Consider the following 20688-nt stretch of genomic DNA (forward strand, 5'->3'; position numbering starts at 1 on the left):
TAATAAACTAGGGTAGCAGACAACTATTTGCTGTTCAGCATTAATGACAGACAGGTGAATAAGACAACTTATTCTCAGAACCCCAGAAGTGAGGAGTATGGATAAGCCACACCAAGTGCTATAGAATCCAGCTTTTTCCTATTGGTGCACATTGGACACTGGACATTCATGAGAAAAACACTGGAGAAACAAAAGGAAGTTGGAAAGGGCAAGAAAACCACAAGGGGAGACTGATTGGTTGGCTGATGCACCGTACAGGAATGGGGACTGGGAACGCCTAATTACCATGTGATGGAAGATGAGAGTGAAGTAGTCCAAGAACACATCTGGACAAACAGAAGGAATCAGCTGGAAGATATCACAAAGAAGTGGAGTGGGGACTTGACCTTTGAACGTAGAGGAAAGTACAAGGAGAATTCTGGGCCATGTATCTTTTTTGTAGCCTCTGTGATTGTCAGAATGTGATGGCTGTACACCGACAAAAATGAGAACCCAAGAAAGGGAGAAAAAAAACCTCTGGGTTAATGTTGAATTTGAGCTGTAGTATGTGGAGATTATCCTGGGATTTTGTGTCCAAATTACCCTTAGATAGGTATAAGCCTGGAATTTGTGGAAAGCTATTACATATAATAACTACATTACTTTAGTTCATTTGTTTTTCTAGAGAATACATTCTTGCTGGGGAATAAGCATTGCATTTGTGTGTGTGGGGGGGGTAGAGGGTAAAAAGTTCGTCGATGGAGCATGCTAAGGGGTGACAGACATCTTTTGTGTCCTGTCAGTAATGCTGGAAGGAAGAAAAGGGACAGCAGAAAAGAGGAGATGGGGATTTGGGAAGGCAGCATAGCTTTAGTAGGTGTTCTGTAATGACACAAATTAGGTCACCAGAGAGGTTTCCCACTCCGCCCATTGCTGCAAACTACTCATCTTTTCCTGCATGACTAGAATGGATGATAGTCAAAAGTGGCTCACCTCTACTGGTTGGTTGATTTTAAAAACAGATGATGGATTTTAAAAATATAGACCTCAGTAACCAAAAGTATGGTTCTTAGAAAGGTTTGTTCTTATTGTTTAATTATGTGCATGTTTGTGTATCTGTTTGTGGGTATGTGTGTGTGAGCACAGCGTCAGCAGAGGCCAGAGGCTTCCATTATGAGCTGGAGCTGAAGCTACAAGCAGTTGTGAGCTGCCTGACGTGGACATGTGGAACTAAATTCTGGACCTCCGAAAGAATGGAATGTGCTCTTAGCCACTGAGCCATCTTTCTAGACCCCCAAAGTGTGGTTTTTGTAACCCAAATCACATCCTTGTGCTGCTTTATTCTAAAGAATCTCAGCAGCTGGTACATGGAAGCAGAAATAGCTCAAGATTCTCCAATGTGAACTCCTGGTTTGCACCTGGAAGTTTGGAATGTGACACAATTTCAGTACGAATTAAATTTTTCAACCTTTAGTTAAACCAGAGTGAGAAGAAACAGTACTAATGGGGAGTTCAGTCTTACCAATCGGCTACTGAGAGAATGCAGGAAATTATGAATTGGAGCTGCATAAATATCAGATAGGTATCTGCATTTTATTTTCATTTGTTTTATTGTTCAGCTCAATTTGCAAACATTCAGAGTTTTAGCTTCTCCAGGGTGTTACAATCAGCTTTAAGCATGTTCATGATACCTAAATAAATTTTGCTTCTGAGGTCAAATAATTGTATTAATGTAGCTTAATTGATAACAGTCAAAGGGAAGATGGTTTTTGAAGATCTATGGATTAATAAATAGTTTCATGAAATGATAGATAATAACTTTAAAAGAAAAGAAAAGCCAGTTTACGGAAGCACATGGTTTTCATTTGGAGAGGAGGGGCTGGAAAAAGGCTGTGCTCTGGGGTTGACTTCATGGCTGCAGGCAAACGCTGGGAGATTAACAGAAACTACAGCAGAGGCATAGCTGCCTGCATTTAAGACTTTAACTCAGTGCTGGACAACTCAAGAAATCTTTTGAATTTGAGAAGAACAGGTAACTGGGAGGGGATGAAATAGTTCCATCTTCTGTGTTTTGTTTGTTTGTTTGTTTTCTTTTTTTTCTGGGTTCTTTTTTTTACCTTCTTTTTTGTAAATTTATTTATTTATTAAAGATTTCTGCCTCCTCCCCGCTACAGCCTCCCATTTCCCTCCCCCTCCCCTAATCAAGTCCCCCTCCCTCGTCAGCCTGAAGAGCAATCAGGGTTCCCTGTCCTGTGGGAAGTCCAAGGACCCCCCACCTCCATCCAGGTCTAGTAAGGTGAGCATCCAAACTGCCTAGGTTCCCACCAAGCCAGTACATGCAGTAGGATCAAAACCCATTGCCATTGTTCTTGAGTTCTCAGTAGTCCTCATTGTTTGTTTTCTATAATCAATGTTACCTAAACAATGGCACCATGTGAAGTGACACAGCATTTAAGATGCTTCTCAATTCAGTAACTTCAGTTTTCTACATAGCAAATGGGAAACACATATCACATGGTGTCTCCTAATGAGGTCAAATGACTTCTTTCCAAAATGGGAAGAGAATATGAAAAAAAAGGATAAAGCACAATGATATAGTTAGTGGTGGAGAAGGAATTTGAAACAAATAAATAAAATAATTGAAGCAATTCTATATACAGTTGACACTTCACAGAGGAATATTCAAATTGACTATTGCGTAAACCCTTTTTGGAAGAGCAAGATTTTCATGTGCTGTAAGACATTGAGGTAGGATTACTTTGTCTCAGTTTTCTTTTTTTTCTTTTTTTCCTCTTTTTCCACTCAAATATTCCTTCCCTCATCCCAATCCCCTCCCGCTCCTCCACATCCCTTCCTCCCTCTCCCCCTGGGACTTGTTTTATGGCATGTTCTGGCTTTTTGGGCCCTAGTCTATATGGATGTCTCAGTTTTCTTTAAAGCCCTGAAGATAAACACAAAGTGGCTGTGTTTCCAGATGACTTTTGTAATACTTGCAGGGCAGTGGTGGAGATCAAATTTGAGATCCTTAACAACTACTTCGTGGGCATGAAGTCAAAGTGTGGCGGTATTTATACAGAATAATAACCTTGGCCATGAAGCTGGAAAAATACCTGGTTATTTATAAACCTTCAGGCTTTATAAATGAGGTTTAAGGAGAATAGTTAAGATGATGTATAGTATGGTATATGCAGTATGGTAATATAGTATTACAGTATGGTATGGTTTGTATGGTATACTAACACATTTAGGTCATTTAAAACAGCCATAGCCTGAGCAAGACTCCAACTAACCTGTGGAAGCATGGTGAGAGGAGTGGCGACTAGCCAGAGTCTTCACCCAATCACATAGTGCCATTAGGTAGGGCTCGCCTATAGGTCTACTATACTTACTCATTTTCCTCTCCTGGACAGTAATTAAGGTGACAAATTATGGTGAACAGATGAAATAAGAAAGAGACTGGTAATGCCCTGCTTCCCCAATCAGCCTCTGACTACAAACTTTTGGACTTGTAATTGGCCATTGCCGAGAAAAAAAATAGAACTTCTAATTTTAAAATAAATTCAGAGATTGTTATTGTTTTATTGCAGTTAATGTCTGAATTACATTTTGTCTGAACTTTCTTTGGCTCACAATTCCAACAGTTTTAACCCATTATCTACCAGTCCTTTGCTTTTCAGCCTGTGGCTAAACAGCATGTCACATAGAGAGTGTTTGCTAAATAGCTGCCAACATCACAATGGCAAACAAGTGAAAGAGTGAGGAAGAGGAGGAGCCAGATTCCCAATGCTCCCTTTTAGGGCCCACTACCAACAACCTCACTTCCTTCCAGACTCTTCTTAGAGCTTCTGCTACCTCCCAATAGCACCACCTGCTGGAAACCAACTGCAACACCAAGGGTCGATCAGGAAAGGTGTGTCAGCGTTTCCTGAATTCAGCTTTCTAAATCAGCTCTGAGGAGATGTAAACCCTGCAGATGCCAAGGTAAGGCACGTGGGTTAGAGAGTGGCAACTCCAGGGAAGAGGATTCCTTCCACTCTGAGATGCCTTCACAGGCTGAATGCTGAAATGCTTTCCATTCTCTAGAGTGATCTAAATTTGGTAGTTCTAATAAATCTAAAAAGAAAAACCAATATTCTCTCATGTTTTATGGGCATCATTTCTTACAAGTAAGAGTTTGCTTTCAAGCCGGGTTTCATATCACCCTAAACTCTATTTTTCTCTACAGAGACAATCACCAGCTTTCATCCCGTGCTGTGTTACATGTTGGAAAGTTTGCGAAGCACCTAACAACAAGTTAGAGGAGGAAGTCAACATATGGGTCATACACAGTGTGAGCTAGGCATTGCCTTCCAGACCTACCTGATGAACTGCAATAAGCTTTATTTGGCTAGACAAAAAGGGATAAATTTGTTCTTTCAGATAAAAATCACTTGTAGTTCAGTGAAAATAGGCTAGTTTTTAATCTGACCTTTCCTATGAACTTCTTTACCAACAGTATTGGTCCTTTAGCAAATAGTACACACTAAAATTTATGAGTGTTGTACAATCATATATTATCAACTAAAGAAGAAGTAGTTTCATGTACTAAAAGTCTAGGAAGGAGAAAGTCAGTTCTTAGTGCCTTTACAACTCAGACACTTGCTCAGTCAATAGGCCTGATGAACTTTAGTTTCTTTGTGTTATAGGCAGTCCTTGATTACTGAAGTGACTGAGGACAAAAACATAAGCTCCTTTGTCTTAGAGATAGTTATCCTTCTCAGGAAATAAAAAGGTGTAGGACATTCCAAGGAACCCCTCTGGATACTTCGTTTTAAAAGCTTGCAAACTTCTAACCATGTTGGACATACGGAGACAGTTTAACACTACTTTCTAGATGTGAATCCTATAAACTAGAATCCAACCTGCTAGACAAGTTATGCCCGTTACTGCAATAGTGGCACGACTATTATGGGAAGTAACCAACTGTTTTCTGATTTGAATAGGGACATCTCCACAAGAGGGAATCAGTGTTTGGTACTGTAAATCCAATAAAAAAGCATGACCTTACTGAGAATACCTTAGATCCTAATCCTTGTTTTGCTACATTGGCATGGCACCCATCTTCTTTTTAAAAAATACTTACATTTACACCTAAATGTCACTCTCATATTAAATCAGAAAATTCTTTTTGCAATGAATATCAGTGAGAACAAATAATAATAGCTGATGGTGGTGCTGAGAATAAGTAGCATTTGAGTGTTCATCCCTAAACAGGACATTTATATAATTGCCTCTCAGATTCACAGAACACTGAAGAGGGGATGGAAAGAGTGCAAAAGATGGAAGATAAGTAGAAGAGTTTCAAAATGCTATGTTCTGGGCATGAGAAAACCAGTACAATCATAATTTTATAGTAACTGCTACCATCTACCCTGGGCCTGCAAAGACTGGGCCTGTGGACAGTGACCACGGATTAGGGAAGGGAACACAGGGTCCAACTTCTCCTTGCTTGGCTATTTGGTGAGTTTTTTGATTGGGTATGAGGGACAGTCATTGTCTTCAGTTATGTACCCACTGATGAGCCCAAAAAAGCCACAATCAACAGATCCAAAACCAGGGTCAAAACTATGGCCCTTGTTAAAACCAATGGGTCAGAAAACACACACACACACACCCACACCATTAATGTGGGTAAGGGCCTTGTAAGGAGGTAGGGGTGGAAGCTTGTCAAGGCTAGAGAGAGATAAGGGTGGTGGAGAGTAAACAGAAGGTGTTATGTAGATGACTTCTCACATAGCAGTAACAATTCAGATGAATGGTTTAAAGGGTTTGTGAAAGTTTGCGAAGCCAAAATACATAAACAGCAGTGAAAAAAATGGGAAATGGAAGCTGATAATGGGGACTTTGATAGAAAATGAGGTGGGAAGGGCTGTCTCTGTCATTTCTAGAGTTTTGGAAGTTGCTTACAATGCACTTCCAACAGGTAACTTAGATAATATATACTTCTGGAGTTTTTGATGGAATTGAAGAATAGTTATAATTATAGTTTTCCTTAGTTATGCTAAAAGATAAAGTAGATATAAATATTGTAATTACAATTCTTTCATGGTACCTGTTTTGTGATATGTAATTTTACTAGGTTAAAGTTAAAACCTTCCTCTTTATTTGAACAGAAAGGGGGAAATGGTGTGGGAAGTCCTTCTGTATATGTGTTGCTTTTATTGGTTAATGAATAAATCTGTTTTGGTTAGTGACTTAGCAGACTAGAGAAAGGTAAGAATTATAAGCAGATAGAGGAGGAAAGAAGGTGTGGTCAGGGAGAAGTCATGTAGCTGATGCAGGAGACAGATGCCTCTACCAGAGCTTGCTGAAACTTTGCTGGTAGGCCACGACCTTGTGGAGAAGCACAGATTAATGGAGATGGGTTAGTTTAGGATATAAGAACTAGCTAGAAAACATGCTTAAGCTATTGCCCAAACAGAATTGCAAATAATATAGTTTCTGTGTGATTATTTTGGGTCTGAGTGGTCAGGAACAAATGAACAGCCTCCCACAACAAAAGGCTTTATACTGAGATTGTCAAAAAAATCTATGATAAACTATCACAATAAAAATCTTTATTTCTAGCCTGTCTTTTAACCCAGGGTCCAGAGATGTCTTCACCCTGAATTTCTCATACTTCTTAGCCTTGACTTACTGGAGTTCCCTGCCTAGCCCTGGGGTAAATTTGGACTGATGTATTCAGTTCAGATGTACTGTTGACCTCATTAAGCAGGGATGAGGAACCTAAGAGAACACCAACCCACTCAGTTAACCACCAGTACTTCCTTCTCCTTCTTTGTCTCACTCTGCTGGCGACACTCCCTTTTAGAATACCATGAGGCTGCAATCCACACTGACCACAGACAATCTGCACATGAAACTTCAGTTTATTTTAGATGGCATCTTTTTCAATAAAATTTCCTGAGGGAGACTTTCTTAAATTAAGTTCCCAAGGGGAGAAAATCAAATAATCAAAGCTCTGGTGAGTCTTGGGCTGGTCTTTCACTATGCTTGCCATTATCTGCTAGGCTTCTCCAATCAAATCATCTACTTTCAGCATCTGGTTTGTGTCTTTTCTCCTGGGCTAGTTTTTTATGCAATTAGAAATTTTTTCTGATCTTGTTTTTTCTTTAAACATGATTTTCAAAATCTACACTTTCCTCACAAGCCCTAAAACTTAAAACTGACCTTCTTATCAATGTCTTTAAGGCTAAGAGTGTAGGAAGAGAGAGAAGGAAGCCTGTGGTTTCCATGTAAAGTATGAGTTAAAAACAGCAACCTTTTCTCCGTCAGAGACCCACAATCATGTTAAACAAGGGCTGAAAGCACTATATGGCTACCATTTCTATAAAGCACCATGTGGATCACAAATAATTGGTTCTTAATATCTGCAGAATGGAAACTCACAATCATTTTTTTCCTTTTAAAAGAGAAGAAACTTCAAGGTCATATATGTGGTGATACATCTTTGCCTGGCATTCTATTCTTCTGGATGGGAGAGTAAAGGGACTAATGCACAGAATGCTTGATGTCCTGCGAAGAACTGTGGTCCTCACGGTGAGGAATGGGACTCTGAAGAAAGGAACAATATCTAACAATTATTTCCTATGGAGTTTGCTCAGTGTGGTATTGGGCTCACATGTTCTGTCCCCTTCTCAAATAAGACTCAGTGAGGCCCTGTATGACATCTTGTGCCTATTAGAATAAGGTCTGCAATTTTTATTACAGAGTGTCTTCAGATAGTCTCCAGAGTGTTATAATCCAGTAGTTCTCAAATCAGTTCCCCAATGTTTCACTTGTATCAACAATGTCTGAAACTTGTTAAAATAACCCATTAGCTCTGGGAGTAAGGCCCAGAAATACATATGCATTTTAAGTTATCACTACATTATTCACACACTCAAGTTGGATAACAATTGCTATAGTTTGTATGTAGTAGCAGTCATTACGAGGAACTCTCTGCAGTACATCCACAGATGTCACTGGTTTATAACCCCTTAGCCACCAGTGCCCTTATCTGGAAGGAGTTAAGGATGATGGTCTTCACCTGCCCTGGACTGGAAGAATGAGGAGACCTGTACATGAAGCCATCTACCTACCATTTCCCCTGCCTCTGAGACAGTCAGTGATTGACAGCAGGGACCTTAAGACTAGTTATCTTGAAGAACAAGATGTCTCTGAGCTATAGTCCCATGGATCAGTCCAAGCATAGACTATTTAATATTTATTTATTGACTGTGTGCATGTGTACATATGTGGGTGGGTGTGTACATGCCACAGTGCACACATGGACGTCAGAGGACAACTTTTCAGGAGCTTACCCTTCCTCTCCCTTTGCTGAACCAGGATCTTTCTTGTTTCTGCTGCTTTGCTGCATTCTCCAAACTGTGTAACCCACAAGCTTCACCAATGTCAATTCTCTTGACTCCCCCTCTCATCTTGCCACAGAACAGCTGGGATTGCAGCTATGCACCACTACATCTGGACTTTTATGTGGTCTGGGTATCCAAGTCTGGTTGTCGAGTTTTTCTCTGCTAGAACATTCACTCACTAAGACATCTTTCTAGGCCTGGACCACACTGAAGACCATATACCATTTATTGTTTTCTCCACATGGACCTTCTTACTCTCCTACAGATTTTCACTAATGACGACTTCATTAAGTCTTGAACTTCCATACCTGTTGTTCAGGGTCTCTTTGAGGAACCATACAAAGAAATTACTATGAGTTTTAATGACAGATGACAACAATGCTCTTTTAAGAGCAATAATGGGTGGAGATGATTACTGTTTGGTGAAAAAGAATTCCCAAATACTGGCAGGAGTGTGTTGGGAACTAGCAGCTTCCTGATGGTTCACCGATCAGCTCATGTGTCACTTTAGCCCATGAGAACAGAACTGAAGGCTGTACATACACCCTGAACTCTGTAGGAGTCGTTGTCCATTGTTTTACTACAACCTGGAATGAGCAGGGAGGATTTATGAAGCAGTGAGTCTTGGGCATCCAAAGAATGGCGGGTTTGGGGCATCACTGAAACTTAGTACCTAGCAAGTGGTCAGAATTGGTGTCTGGTACTATCATCTTATAAAGCATCTCCCTATTTCCTGTCACTTCATATGGTGCTTTAGAAGGCTGGGAAGCCATGGCTGAGTTTAAATTTTTGTTCTCTGAAGCCAACCTGAGAGAAATAATTTCCATTTCATTCCATTCAGAGTATAAATTAGGTCAATAAGTAGAGTATCAACTTTTTTTTTTGCATTCTCTAAAGTTTCCTATTTGTTGCTAAAATCATATTCTTAGTATGTACTTAAATGTGTAAGGAACAGATTCAAGTATAATTTCTAATACAAATAATTCTTAAGAAAAAAGTCAATTCTTTGGGAAGGAACAAAACCCTGCCAGCACTTACTTAGAAACAATATTTAAGGCTTAAATCCATGGAGATCCCAAATCTAAGTGGCATTCAATTTTCCTATTTGTACATTTCCTGATGATGGTGGTTTTGGTGCATGAACGTGTGGTCAGGTGGTTTAGGAAAGTGAGTTACAATAATGAAGGTGCTGGTTTTTAAATTAAGCCTGGGTCTTTCACATGCCTTGAGGGTTAGGTCCAAAAGAAATTGCTTTCCCTGGGACCAAAGGCACTGTCTTACCATTCCAACACAAAGGGCCAGAAGCATATTTAAGCATTCTCATGATTTATTTCCCAGACTGGGCTCTCTGTGAGCACTTCCTTCAGGGAAATGCACTTTTCCTCCTTTGTAGACCATTTCCTGTAGGAATGTGTCTCTAGGAAATTATAATCACAGTATACTTCCTGGGTTTATAGTGACAACTCGGAGGCAAAGCTCGTCCACACACACACAAAGCCACTTTAGACAATGTGGGGATGAGGTAAAGCAAGGGAAAGAATGTTCTCCCTTCCCAAGTGACACTCCATTTTATTTGGTTCATTCATTAGTTTTACATAGCAACTTTTACAGAATTTTCTTAGCTTGCTCTAGAATTCCATCTAGAGCTCATCTTGAGACTGGGAAATTGGCCCAGCATGTGCAAAACTCTGGGCGCTACCCTAAGCAGTACAAAACAAAAATTGGGTTCTTCTTTCAGTGTAACATGGATTCACAAGATCTGAGTCATGATCAGGGTTTAGTTTAATTGTAACTACAGGATAGCCAAGATAGCTGTCAGAATATGACAATAAAAAGATGCCCTCTTGTCGCAGCCCCCCTCGTCCAGCAAGGATGACGCGACCACCGGAGCTCTTCTCACTACAGTTTATTCCAGGACTTTATTCACAGCAATCTTTTCCCTTCTCTTTCTCTCCTTCTCTTTCTCTTTCTCTCCCTCCCTCTCTCTCTCTCTCTCTCTCTCTGTCTCTCTCTGTCTCTCTCTCTGTCTCTCTCTCTCTGTCTCTCTCTCTGTCTCTGTCTCTCTCTCTCTCGGGCAAACCTCTCCCAGCCCTTAAGTAGGCCTGGGCCGCCAACCTCAGATTGCCAGGTGGGCACTGCCCATAGGTCCACGCATATGCAAGCAGCTGACAGTCATTGCATGATAATAGCATAAGTCAGGCTTTAGCCATAGGAGTTGATTATCACAGAGAGCACTCGCTTTCGGGATCATGGAGGGCGGGAGCCAGCACCATCAGGTGCGACTCCACGCAGCTCTCTACATTGCCATCAGGTGTGGCTTCACGCAGCTCGCTACACCCTCTCACATTCTGAAGGAGAGGGTGGATGAGCAGGGTGTTTAGCAGAGCTGAGCTACGAACATAGTCATTGTAAGTCCTTAAGGAGAAAGACTTCTCATACTAAGCTAAAGAAAGAGCTGTAGGGGGTACACACAAGAGAAGGAAGAATGGTTCTTGATCTGTGGAGCCTCATCTCCCAAGACAAAGCTCGCACCACTCAACAGTGTTGGGGCATCTCTAGGTAAGGACTCAGAGAGGTCTAATGATGAATGTCCTGTGGAGTGGTGCTCCTCCTATGCCAAAACCACTTCCAGAAAGTTATTAAGTAGTTGTCACTTAATGCCAACCAAAGAAATCAAAGCCATGAGAAACTCAGGCCAGAGAGTAAAGGGCACATTTTCACTTAATAACTGTTAACAATATTTAACCCTTACAACAACTACATTTTCAAAACCATAAAGCTCTCATGCTGAACAGAAGGCACATGCTAAAAAATAGCAAAAATATATTTGGCACAGAAGAAAGGAAGCCTATTACTGGGAATGATTGGGTCATGGAATACTTCTTAGGTTTCCAACTTAAATGTGTTATATGTTTTAATTACCATGAACATGACATCCCTCCAAGGGAAATACAAATATTCTTATTTTATAGATGAGAAAATTAAGGCTAAATAAAAGCCAAGAAACTGAAGAACAGCAATGGAACCTGCAGCTTTGTGGCTCTGAGCTCAGGTGCTCAGGCTCTGAGCTTCATCAATCCCCTCTAAGTATCTAAGATTCACTGCCATGAGGAAGCCACCTAGGGATCAGCATCTCTTGTCCTTCCAATGAAACAAATGAATAAACACAGCAAAAAGGCAATCATTTCACACCATCAGCAGAAGCAGCTCAAAACCTCGGTTTAAACATCTTTGTTTCTTTTAATTAATTGAAAGCTGTTGAGGTCAAAGGACAACTCTCGGGGGTTAGCTCTCTCCTGCAATGTCGAGGGATCCTGGCATTGAACTCAGGATGTCAGAAGTCAATAAAAGTTCTTGTACCACCTGAGTCATCTCACCAACTCACAATTGTTTCTAATGACATAAAAATCATACTCCACTTTGTATGAAAAAACAAAAAAACCCAAGATAGTTACAATCCTGTACAATTAAAGAACTGCTTGAGGTATCATCAGCCCTGATCTCTAGATTTACCACAGAGTTATAGTAATAAAAACAGCATGGTATTGGCACAAAAACAGACACATTGATCAATGGAATCGAATCGAAGATCCAGACATAAATTCACACACATATGAACATTTGATTTTGGACAAAGAAGCCAAAACTATACAATGAAGAAAAGAAAACATCTTCAACAAATGATGCTAGCATAACTGAATGTTGAGATGCAGAGGATTGCAAATAGGTCCAAATGTTTCATCCTAGACAAAACTCAAGTCCAAGTGGGTCAAAGACCTTAACATAAATCAGGTTATACTGAACCTGATATAAGAGAAAGCTGGGACTACCCTTGAATGCATTGGCTCAGGAAACAACTTCTGTGGTACACCAATAGTCCAGAGACTAAGATCAACAATTAATAAATAGGACCTTAGGAAACTGGAAAGCTTCTGTAAGGCAAAGGACATTATCAGTATCCAAAATGGCTGCCTTGTGGAAAAAGTTCTTCACCACATCTGACAGAGAAGAATGATCTCTAAAATATATTTAAAAATTCAAGAAACTAGACATCAAAAAACCCCCAAATAATCCAATTTTAAAATGGGGTACAGACTAAACAGAATTTTCAACACAGTCTCAAATAGCAAAGATACACTTAAAGAATTGTTCAACATCCTTGGTTGTCAGGGAAATGCAAATCAAAATGACTCTGAGATTCCATCTTACACCTGTCAGAATGGCTAAGATCAAAAACACAAATGACAGTTTCTGCGGAAGAGGGTGTGGAGAAAAAGGGGAGCACTCCTCCATTGATGGTGGAAGTACAAACTTGTACATCAACTTTGAAAATCAATATGGCATTTTCCCAGAAAACTGGGAATCAATCTACCTCAGGACCCAGAAATACTACCCTTTGGGCATATACCAAAAGGATGTTTAATCATACTACAAGGACACTTGCTCAACTAGCAGCTTTATTTGTTATAGCCAGAACCTGGAAACAACCTAGGTGCCCCTCAATCAAAGAACAGATAAAGAAAATGTGGTACATTTACACAATGGAATATTACTAAGCTATCAAAAACAATGACATCAGGAAATATGAAGACAAATGGATGGAACAAGAAAAAAATCATCTTGAGTGAGCTAATACAGACCCAGAAAGACAAATATGGTGTGTACTCACTAATAGGTGGATATTAACTGTAAAGGGTAGCCATGCTAGAATCCACAGACCCAGAGAGGCTAGGTAACAGGGAGGACCCAAGTTTGGGATGGGTACATGAAGGGGAAATAGAGGAGATCTCCTTGGGCTGGTGGCAGGTAGAAATGGGAACTGGAAGGATCAGGTTGAAGGACTGGGCAGAAGGGTAGAGTGCAGGGGAGAGATGACTGGAAAATGTGTTCAGTAGAAGTCTGATGCAAAGGAAACTCCCAAACTATAAGTAAAGCCCAACTAAGACTCCTGGCAGCAGCTGATGCATAGCCTGAACTGGTCATCCCCTGTGATGGGACTGGTGACTACCCTGCTTGTCATCAGAGAGCCTTTATCCAGTAATTGAAGGAGGCAGAGTCAGAAACCCACAGCCAAGCATTAGGTCAAGCTCAGGGAGCCCTTGTGAGGAGAGGAAGCAGGGATTGTAGGAGCCAGGGGAACAGGAACATGACAGAAAAATCCACAGAAATGATTAGCCTGGCTCATGGGAACCAACAACCAGAGAGCCTACATAGGACTGACCCAAGCCATCTGCATATATGACACAGTTGTGCAGCATGGTCTATTTGTGGTACTACTGGAGAAGGGACTGTGCCTGTTCTTTGATTGGCTTTTGGATGTTGAGGGATATTTATTCACTGGGAACCTATTCTTGCTGGATTGCCTTGCCCACTCTGAATGCTGGAGAGGTGTTTAGTCTTTTGGCAGCTTTACAGGCCATGTTTTTGCTGATGCCCGGGGGAAGCATGCACCTTTCTGAGTGAAAAAGAGAAAGGGATGGATTCAGGGGCAAGGGCAGGGGAAAAGGAATATGAGAAGAGGGAGGAGAGACTGCAGTCTGGATGTAAAATTAATTGATTGATTAAAAAATAAGAAAAGGCAAAAAAATCATTCCCCACTTCCCAGTTCTGCTGTGACCCAACATAGTAGATGGGAAAGAGCAATGACTCTGAGGTCTAAAAGATCTGGGCTTCATAATCATGCAGTGCTGAGACCAAGGGACAGAATTTCTAATTAGCGTCAAATATGGTATTTTATAAATGACGCTGAGAAAACGAGAAATTAGAAAATATACTCCCTACTTCTCTGTAACAACACCTGAATGAATTTCAGATGAGCCAGCAAGTTTTATTTTTCTTTTTTATTTATTTATTTATTTATTTATTTATTTATTTATTTATTTAAGATTTCTGCCTCCTCCCCACCACCACCTCCCATATCCCTCCCCCTCCCCCAATCAAGTTCCCCTCCCTCGTCAGCCCTAAGAGCAATCAGGGTTCCCTGCCCTGTGGGAAGTCCAAGGACCACCCACCTCCATCCCGGTCTAGTAAGTTGAGCATCCAAACTGCCTAGGCTCCCACCAAGCCAGTATGTGCAGTAGGATCAAAAACCCATTGCCATTGTTCTTGAGTTCTCAGTAGTCCTCACTGTCGGCTATGTTCAGCGAGTCCGGTTTTATCCCATGCTTTTTCAGACCTAGGCCAGCTGGCCTTGGTGAGTTCCCGATAGAACATCCCCATTGTCTCAGTGTGTGGGTGCACCCCTCGTGGTCCTGAGTTCCTTACTCATGCTCTCTCTCCTTCTGCTCCTGATTTGGACCCTGAGATTTCAGTCCGGTGATACCATCTTACACCTGTGAGAATGGCTAAAATAAAAAACACCAATGACAGTCTTTGCTGGAGAGGTTGTGGAGAAAGGGGTACACTCATCCATTGCTGGTAGGAATACAAACTTGTACAACCACTTTGGAAAGCAGTGTGGTGGTTTCTCAGGAAACTCTGGATCAACCTACCTCTGGACCCAACAATACCACTCTTGGGAATATACCCAAGAGATGCCCTATCATACAACAAAAGTATATGCTCAACTATGTTCATAGCAGCATTGTTTGTAATAGACAGAACCTGGAAACAACCTAGATACCCTTCAATGGAAGAATGGATGAAGAAAGTATGGAATATATACATATTAGAGTACTACTCAGCAGTAAAAAACAATGAGCCAGCAAGTTTTAAGTAAGGATAAAAGCAGGCACATTGGTGGGGTAGGATGTCCCTGGTACACTTAGAGTGTTCATTACACAAATCTGCATATGACAAAGTGGCAGGAAACTAAACATACATGGCACCAACTGCCTGTCAATCTCCTGATTATGATACTATACTATGATTATGTAATGTGTAACCATTGAAGGAACTGGGTGCTTCCTATACAGGACTTTTCTGAGTGATTTTTGCAATTTCCTGTGGGCCTATAATTAGCTCAAAAATAGAAAAGAAAAGAAAATGTAATAAAAGTATAGGAAATATATAATAAAATGAAAATATAATAGTTGAAATTAGTTTGAATCAAAGAAGAATGCTTTTAAAGCAAACACATTTGTAAATTTTCAAAATGTGAAACTAAGGCAAGGTATTACATTTTCAGCATGTCTGACAAATGAGGGTTAGATATTTTACTATCACTTACATTACAGCTGAATGTGTGAACTCAGGGCCCTGAGCTGAGCTATAATGTGATTCCTGTGATAAGTCAGGCTGCCCACATCCCTGGACAGCTGAGGATCCACAGCATGTCAGGTGATCTCTATGTCTGTGGTCACCTGTTAATTGGAAGTCCTTATTCTCTTTCTACCTCATTCTTTCCACTCCTGTGCTTCCACTGTGACTAGACAGTGGGTATTCACGGGATCTCCTGTACCAAGTCATCTGACTATTCATACATTGCCCCTATTAACCTTCACAATCTCCTAGTGGAGTGGAATTTACTAGATTCACTTTAGACATGTAGAGACAGGGGCTCAGAGAAATTGGTGACTTGCCCAAGATCACTCAGCCAGCAAATGTAGCACCTAATCTTCAAATGATTATGTTCTCTTGAATTAATAGTCTAGACTAGAAGTTTCCAGGATTATTGGAAAAGCTACAAACTCACAATATAAGTACTCTAAGTGAAGATTCCTAATAAGAAGACTGCCTTTCTAGTGAAACATCGTAACACCTTTGTCCAAGTTTTTCTGTCCTGATTCTCATCATGGTCCAACAGTGGAACACTTCTATATAAGTCTCCTCTGAGAAAACAGTCTTTCCTGGGTCATACTTGCAGCATGACACAGGCAGCTTGCTGTTATCAATGAGGCTGTTTCTCAGCTCTGTCCTCAGGTAGACTAGAAACTCATACTAAACAAGAGCCATGTATTTCTGTACTCTGATACCCACTCACAAAAATCAGTACAGTGATCAGTAACTTCCGACCCTCAGCTCCCACATTTGGAACAATAAATGTAAAGGATAAGAATTATTTTGTTTGAGACACTTTTGTCTATACCCATCTTTGAGCATCTGGTATTATAAGTATGAGCACCCAAGTATCAGATACACAGGTGCTAAGAAGGTTGAAGATTTATTGCTGTTCTTAGAAACAAGAATATAATTCTTTAACACCACACCATTCAATATGGCCTTGGACACGTGTTTAAACTTTGTTAAACTTTCTCTTCGACATTGTGAAGGAATTTGACCATGTTTGGAAAATCTGTTTCACAACACAGTACCTTCAGTAGTCCCAGTATGCTAAGAAATTGGAGTACATATATGAAGGAGAAGGTAACAGAAAAAGATTCACAGAAACACATCTGAGGATATGTTAATGGATCAGGACAAAGCTGCATCTGTGCTTTGCTGTTCAAAGAATCATGGCCACCTGGGTCCTGAAAATGACCACTCCTTTAAAAAGACAAATATGCACATACGTGTATATATTCATTCTCTCTGTGTGTCTCTCCATCTTTCTCTTTCTTTCTGTCTCTCTCTGTTTCTGTTTCTATCTCTGTCTCCCCCTTGTCTCTCTAACAAACACACACAGAGGTACTTGTGTGGGGTAGGAAGTCCTTTTGTCTATTTGTTGCTTTTATTGGTTAATGAATGAACTGCTTTGGCCTGTGATAGAGTAGAATGGACCTAGGTTTATAAGCAAGGGCCCCATGGGATAAGCAACTAGCACAGGAAATACATTTTGATGACCTTCTATTGAAGTGGAAGTCCCACACTTGTGCTTATAGGGTGTTAAAAAGGAGCTCATGTTACATAGTTCCCTTAAACCTGAAAACACGGAAGAGAACTGTGTTGTCGGACCGCTAGGAAACTAACAGTAGCTTTACAGTAGGTTGAAGTGAGGAGGACTCAGTGTCTTTAAAATACACATAAACCTAATGTATCAACACCATATGCTCAAGACATCATTGCCAAATGTAAGGAAGAAGAACAAGTAGACTCCTAGTCCAAGAAGCTGAGAAGGCAACTTCTGGCTGGCAAAGTCAATGGATAATGATTTTAATAGATTTTCTTAACTTTCACTCCATTATTCTATTCATTGATACAATGCCAAGATTCTTACACATAAGGAGAAATATCTCAGCATAGTACAATGTCTCTCACATTGGAAAGGTTAGAACATAGACTTCACATTTCTTGGTAAGCTTGCTCTGGCATCTAGCCTGCTCCTCTAACGCAAACACAAAGAGGCAGAAGACATCTGATCACTGAGAAACATCTCTCCATTGACAGCAAAATAATATGCTATCTGCTAGGCCCTCAGCAGAATTCTTTAGTTTTTGTACCTTTTAAAGACAATTTGTGTAAGTTGCTCTTTGACTGAGCTTATAGAAAGAGCAAAGTGAGCGTTATGTATTTAAAGATATAACTCAGGTTACATTACACTAACCTGTGAGTGTCTTACACATTGCTGTAGATTCTTCTTCTTATCTTGCATGCATGTATCAGCCAAGAGTGACATTCATGTTCCAGTAGGAGACCAGGGGCTTGAACCTGCAGCTATGTATTTAGAATACAAATCTTTATAGCTCACTGTGGTGGTTTTCCAGATCATAAACTATCTTTCACATCTCAGAGTCCTCAGTTGAGAGAAGGGAGAAAGCCCCCACATACCTACTTCACAGAGACTTTTACTGAAAATATGTACAGATTATGAGGACAGAGGATGCCATAATTTTAAAAAATATCTTATGGAGTCACAATATCAAAGCTCCATTGTTTAATAAGAAGAAATTTGGTAGCACAGAGACTGGGGATTTACCTCCTGTCCATACCCAGATGAAGGAAGAAAACAGACTTTTAACAATCCCTTTAATCATAATATATTTCTCTTTTGTGAAAATATTTTATCACTTCCCAGATGACCATCTGGAGGAAACTGTGCATATGTCCAGTATATAATCAGTTTGTTAGAACACCTGCTCTTCAGATGGTAGGTAGTAGATGTCTGTGAAAAGGACTTAGATGGTCTTAGGCATTCCTATTCTCCTTAAAGATTCAGCTTAGGACCCTCAGGTCTTGTGATATTGAGAACAGAAGTCTGTAATCCATGACTTCTGAAGACTTGTGTGGCATTAAAGGTGATCTTAGTCCTCTGAAATGGCCACAATGCTTGCCATACGTGCCCCTATACATTCACTCCTTAGGAATGAGTTCAGTCAATGCCACATTAAAAAACAATGACTTAATGTTGGCAGAGTTCTTTGAGAGGCAGCAAACCTGGGTGTTCAGGAGGAGTGGGTGTTAGTATCACAAAAATGACAACGCTGGGTAAATATTTCCTGTTTTCAGATTTGTAACTAGACTGGGAGAGGAAATAGCCTTAAAGCCCTGAGGGTCTCCTGCAGAATCTATGAAAGGAAGGGGTGATGAAAGGAGCCAGTTTCAGAAGAATGTCCAATAACCAAAACAAAGGAGGCAAGGGGACTCCCCATCCAATCCCAAACCTTGTTTGAAATTGCAAACTGCATTTCTCCAGGAAGCCGCTTGGAGTAGATGTGGACATTGATTTGGGTTTTTGGCGTCTCTTTTGTCCTGAGTGAGCCACTGTGGATCATATCTGGTCTTCCTGTGTTCACATAATGGACACATTTAAGCAGCCAAGCAAGGAGCTGTTGTTTCTTTTTGCACACACACCTCCTAGTGGCTCAAACAGAATGTGCTACCTGCTCAGGAAGTGCTCTTGCTTTCTGAATTCTGTCTGTCTGAAATCAATATTTAACAGTGTCCAATACCTATATATAAAGCTATCAACATGATCAATGATACATTTTCATTTGGCTTTCAGTACAAAGGGAATCCATGGAGCATTCCCTCAGACATGTGTCACTTTTAAGTCATGACAAAAATATGAGTACTTAATTTGAAGGCAGAGTAAATGGAAAGTTATTCAAAATCCTCAGCATTATTTAACCTATTCCATTTAATGTTCCAAGTTACTGAAATAGTATAAGGGGCTGTTTCCCATCATGATTTTCTGGATAAATTCAATTCAATATTTAGGTCTCTCATTTCATGATCATTTACATCCTACAATGTGCAATCTGATTCCTAAAAAGACTGAATGGAAAAGTGAGGGATTTTCAGTGCAGGTGTGGGACTTTAGATGTGAGGCCAGACCACTGGACATAGACAACACTGTGTAGTAGGAAACACGAGATACCAAGAGTTTCACAGAGGCTTCTGGCATTGCCAGGCCCTTGGGAGCTGTATTTGACTCATGAAATTTAGAATTGTCTCACCCACACAAATCAATGTCATCTTCTTTTCCCTTGTCCTTGTTCTACCCTCTTCTATAAATCAAGAGATGCATGGAGCTGCCTACAGCAGTCACAAAGATTTCTCCAGTCAAACATGTTCTAGTGAAGAAAAGGAAAAATTTCAGGAAAAATCACAGAGTTTACTTCAGAGATAAAAGGAAAATGCCCTTATTTCTGATTTGAGTTCTGCTGATAACTAAGAACATTTAAATGCTTTCTATAAATTTCAATATTTTATGTTAAGTAATTCATTTGCCTATTATATAGATGAATAGTCAACTACGAGGTCTATGTAATTCAGCAAAGGCCACATCTTGATATCTGCAGGTGATGGTCACACAGCCTTTCCAGCAGCCTGAAGGCCATCAGCAGACACATACCTGCACACTCTCCACCCTCTGTGGCCTTATAGGGCTCTTTTTTTTAAAAATCACATGTGAGTTATATAATTATCTCTGCTCTTAAGGAACAAAACCTTGATGAGGACAGGAGTTGGGAAATCCCATCTCCAAAGCCAGAGGTATGGCACCACATTTTGCACATGGTATATGCTCTGTATGTATTTAGCAAATTGAACCAAACTAAATTAATCCAATAAGGTATTGCCAACTGAGTAAATTCTGTGTCCCACCCACCTGACAACCTCTTGTTCTTAGCCCAACTCCCACAAGTCAAAATCATTTAAACGCAGAAAAAGCTTCATGATTGATAGAAACTTAAATGTTACTCATCACTGTGCGTAGGTAATAACCTTGAATCTAAATGAATGTGGCTCTAATTTCAGGCATAGCATGAACATCTGGAATGACTTGGAAGTGGCAGATTTTTCTCCCAGAAGGCCAGAGAATGTATTTGGAACTTGGAGGCACTTGACGTTGTACAAATGTAACAGGCACTCAATCACCCACCTTGCCACTCTCATCTACAAGTTGAAAAATAGGACTTATCAACTGTTGGAAGTATTTTAATTCACCAATTATTTGTATAACAAAATGCAGATCTCTGACCCTAACCCAGCAGCAAAT

General features: G+C 40.3%; 1 protein-coding gene across 1 annotated transcript in view; it reads right to left on the reverse strand.

Moving 5' to 3' along the window:
* The window catches only part of Sugct (succinyl-CoA:glutarate-CoA transferase), a 704072-nt gene that overhangs the window by 173454 nt on the left and 509930 nt on the right, over positions 1–20688 (reverse strand). The window lies entirely within an intron of this gene.

This window comes from Chionomys nivalis, chromosome 13, assembly GCF_950005125.1.
Source record: "Chionomys nivalis chromosome 13, mChiNiv1.1, whole genome shotgun sequence".
In the NCBI taxonomy this organism is placed as follows: domain Eukaryota; kingdom Metazoa; phylum Chordata; class Mammalia; order Rodentia; family Cricetidae; genus Chionomys; species Chionomys nivalis.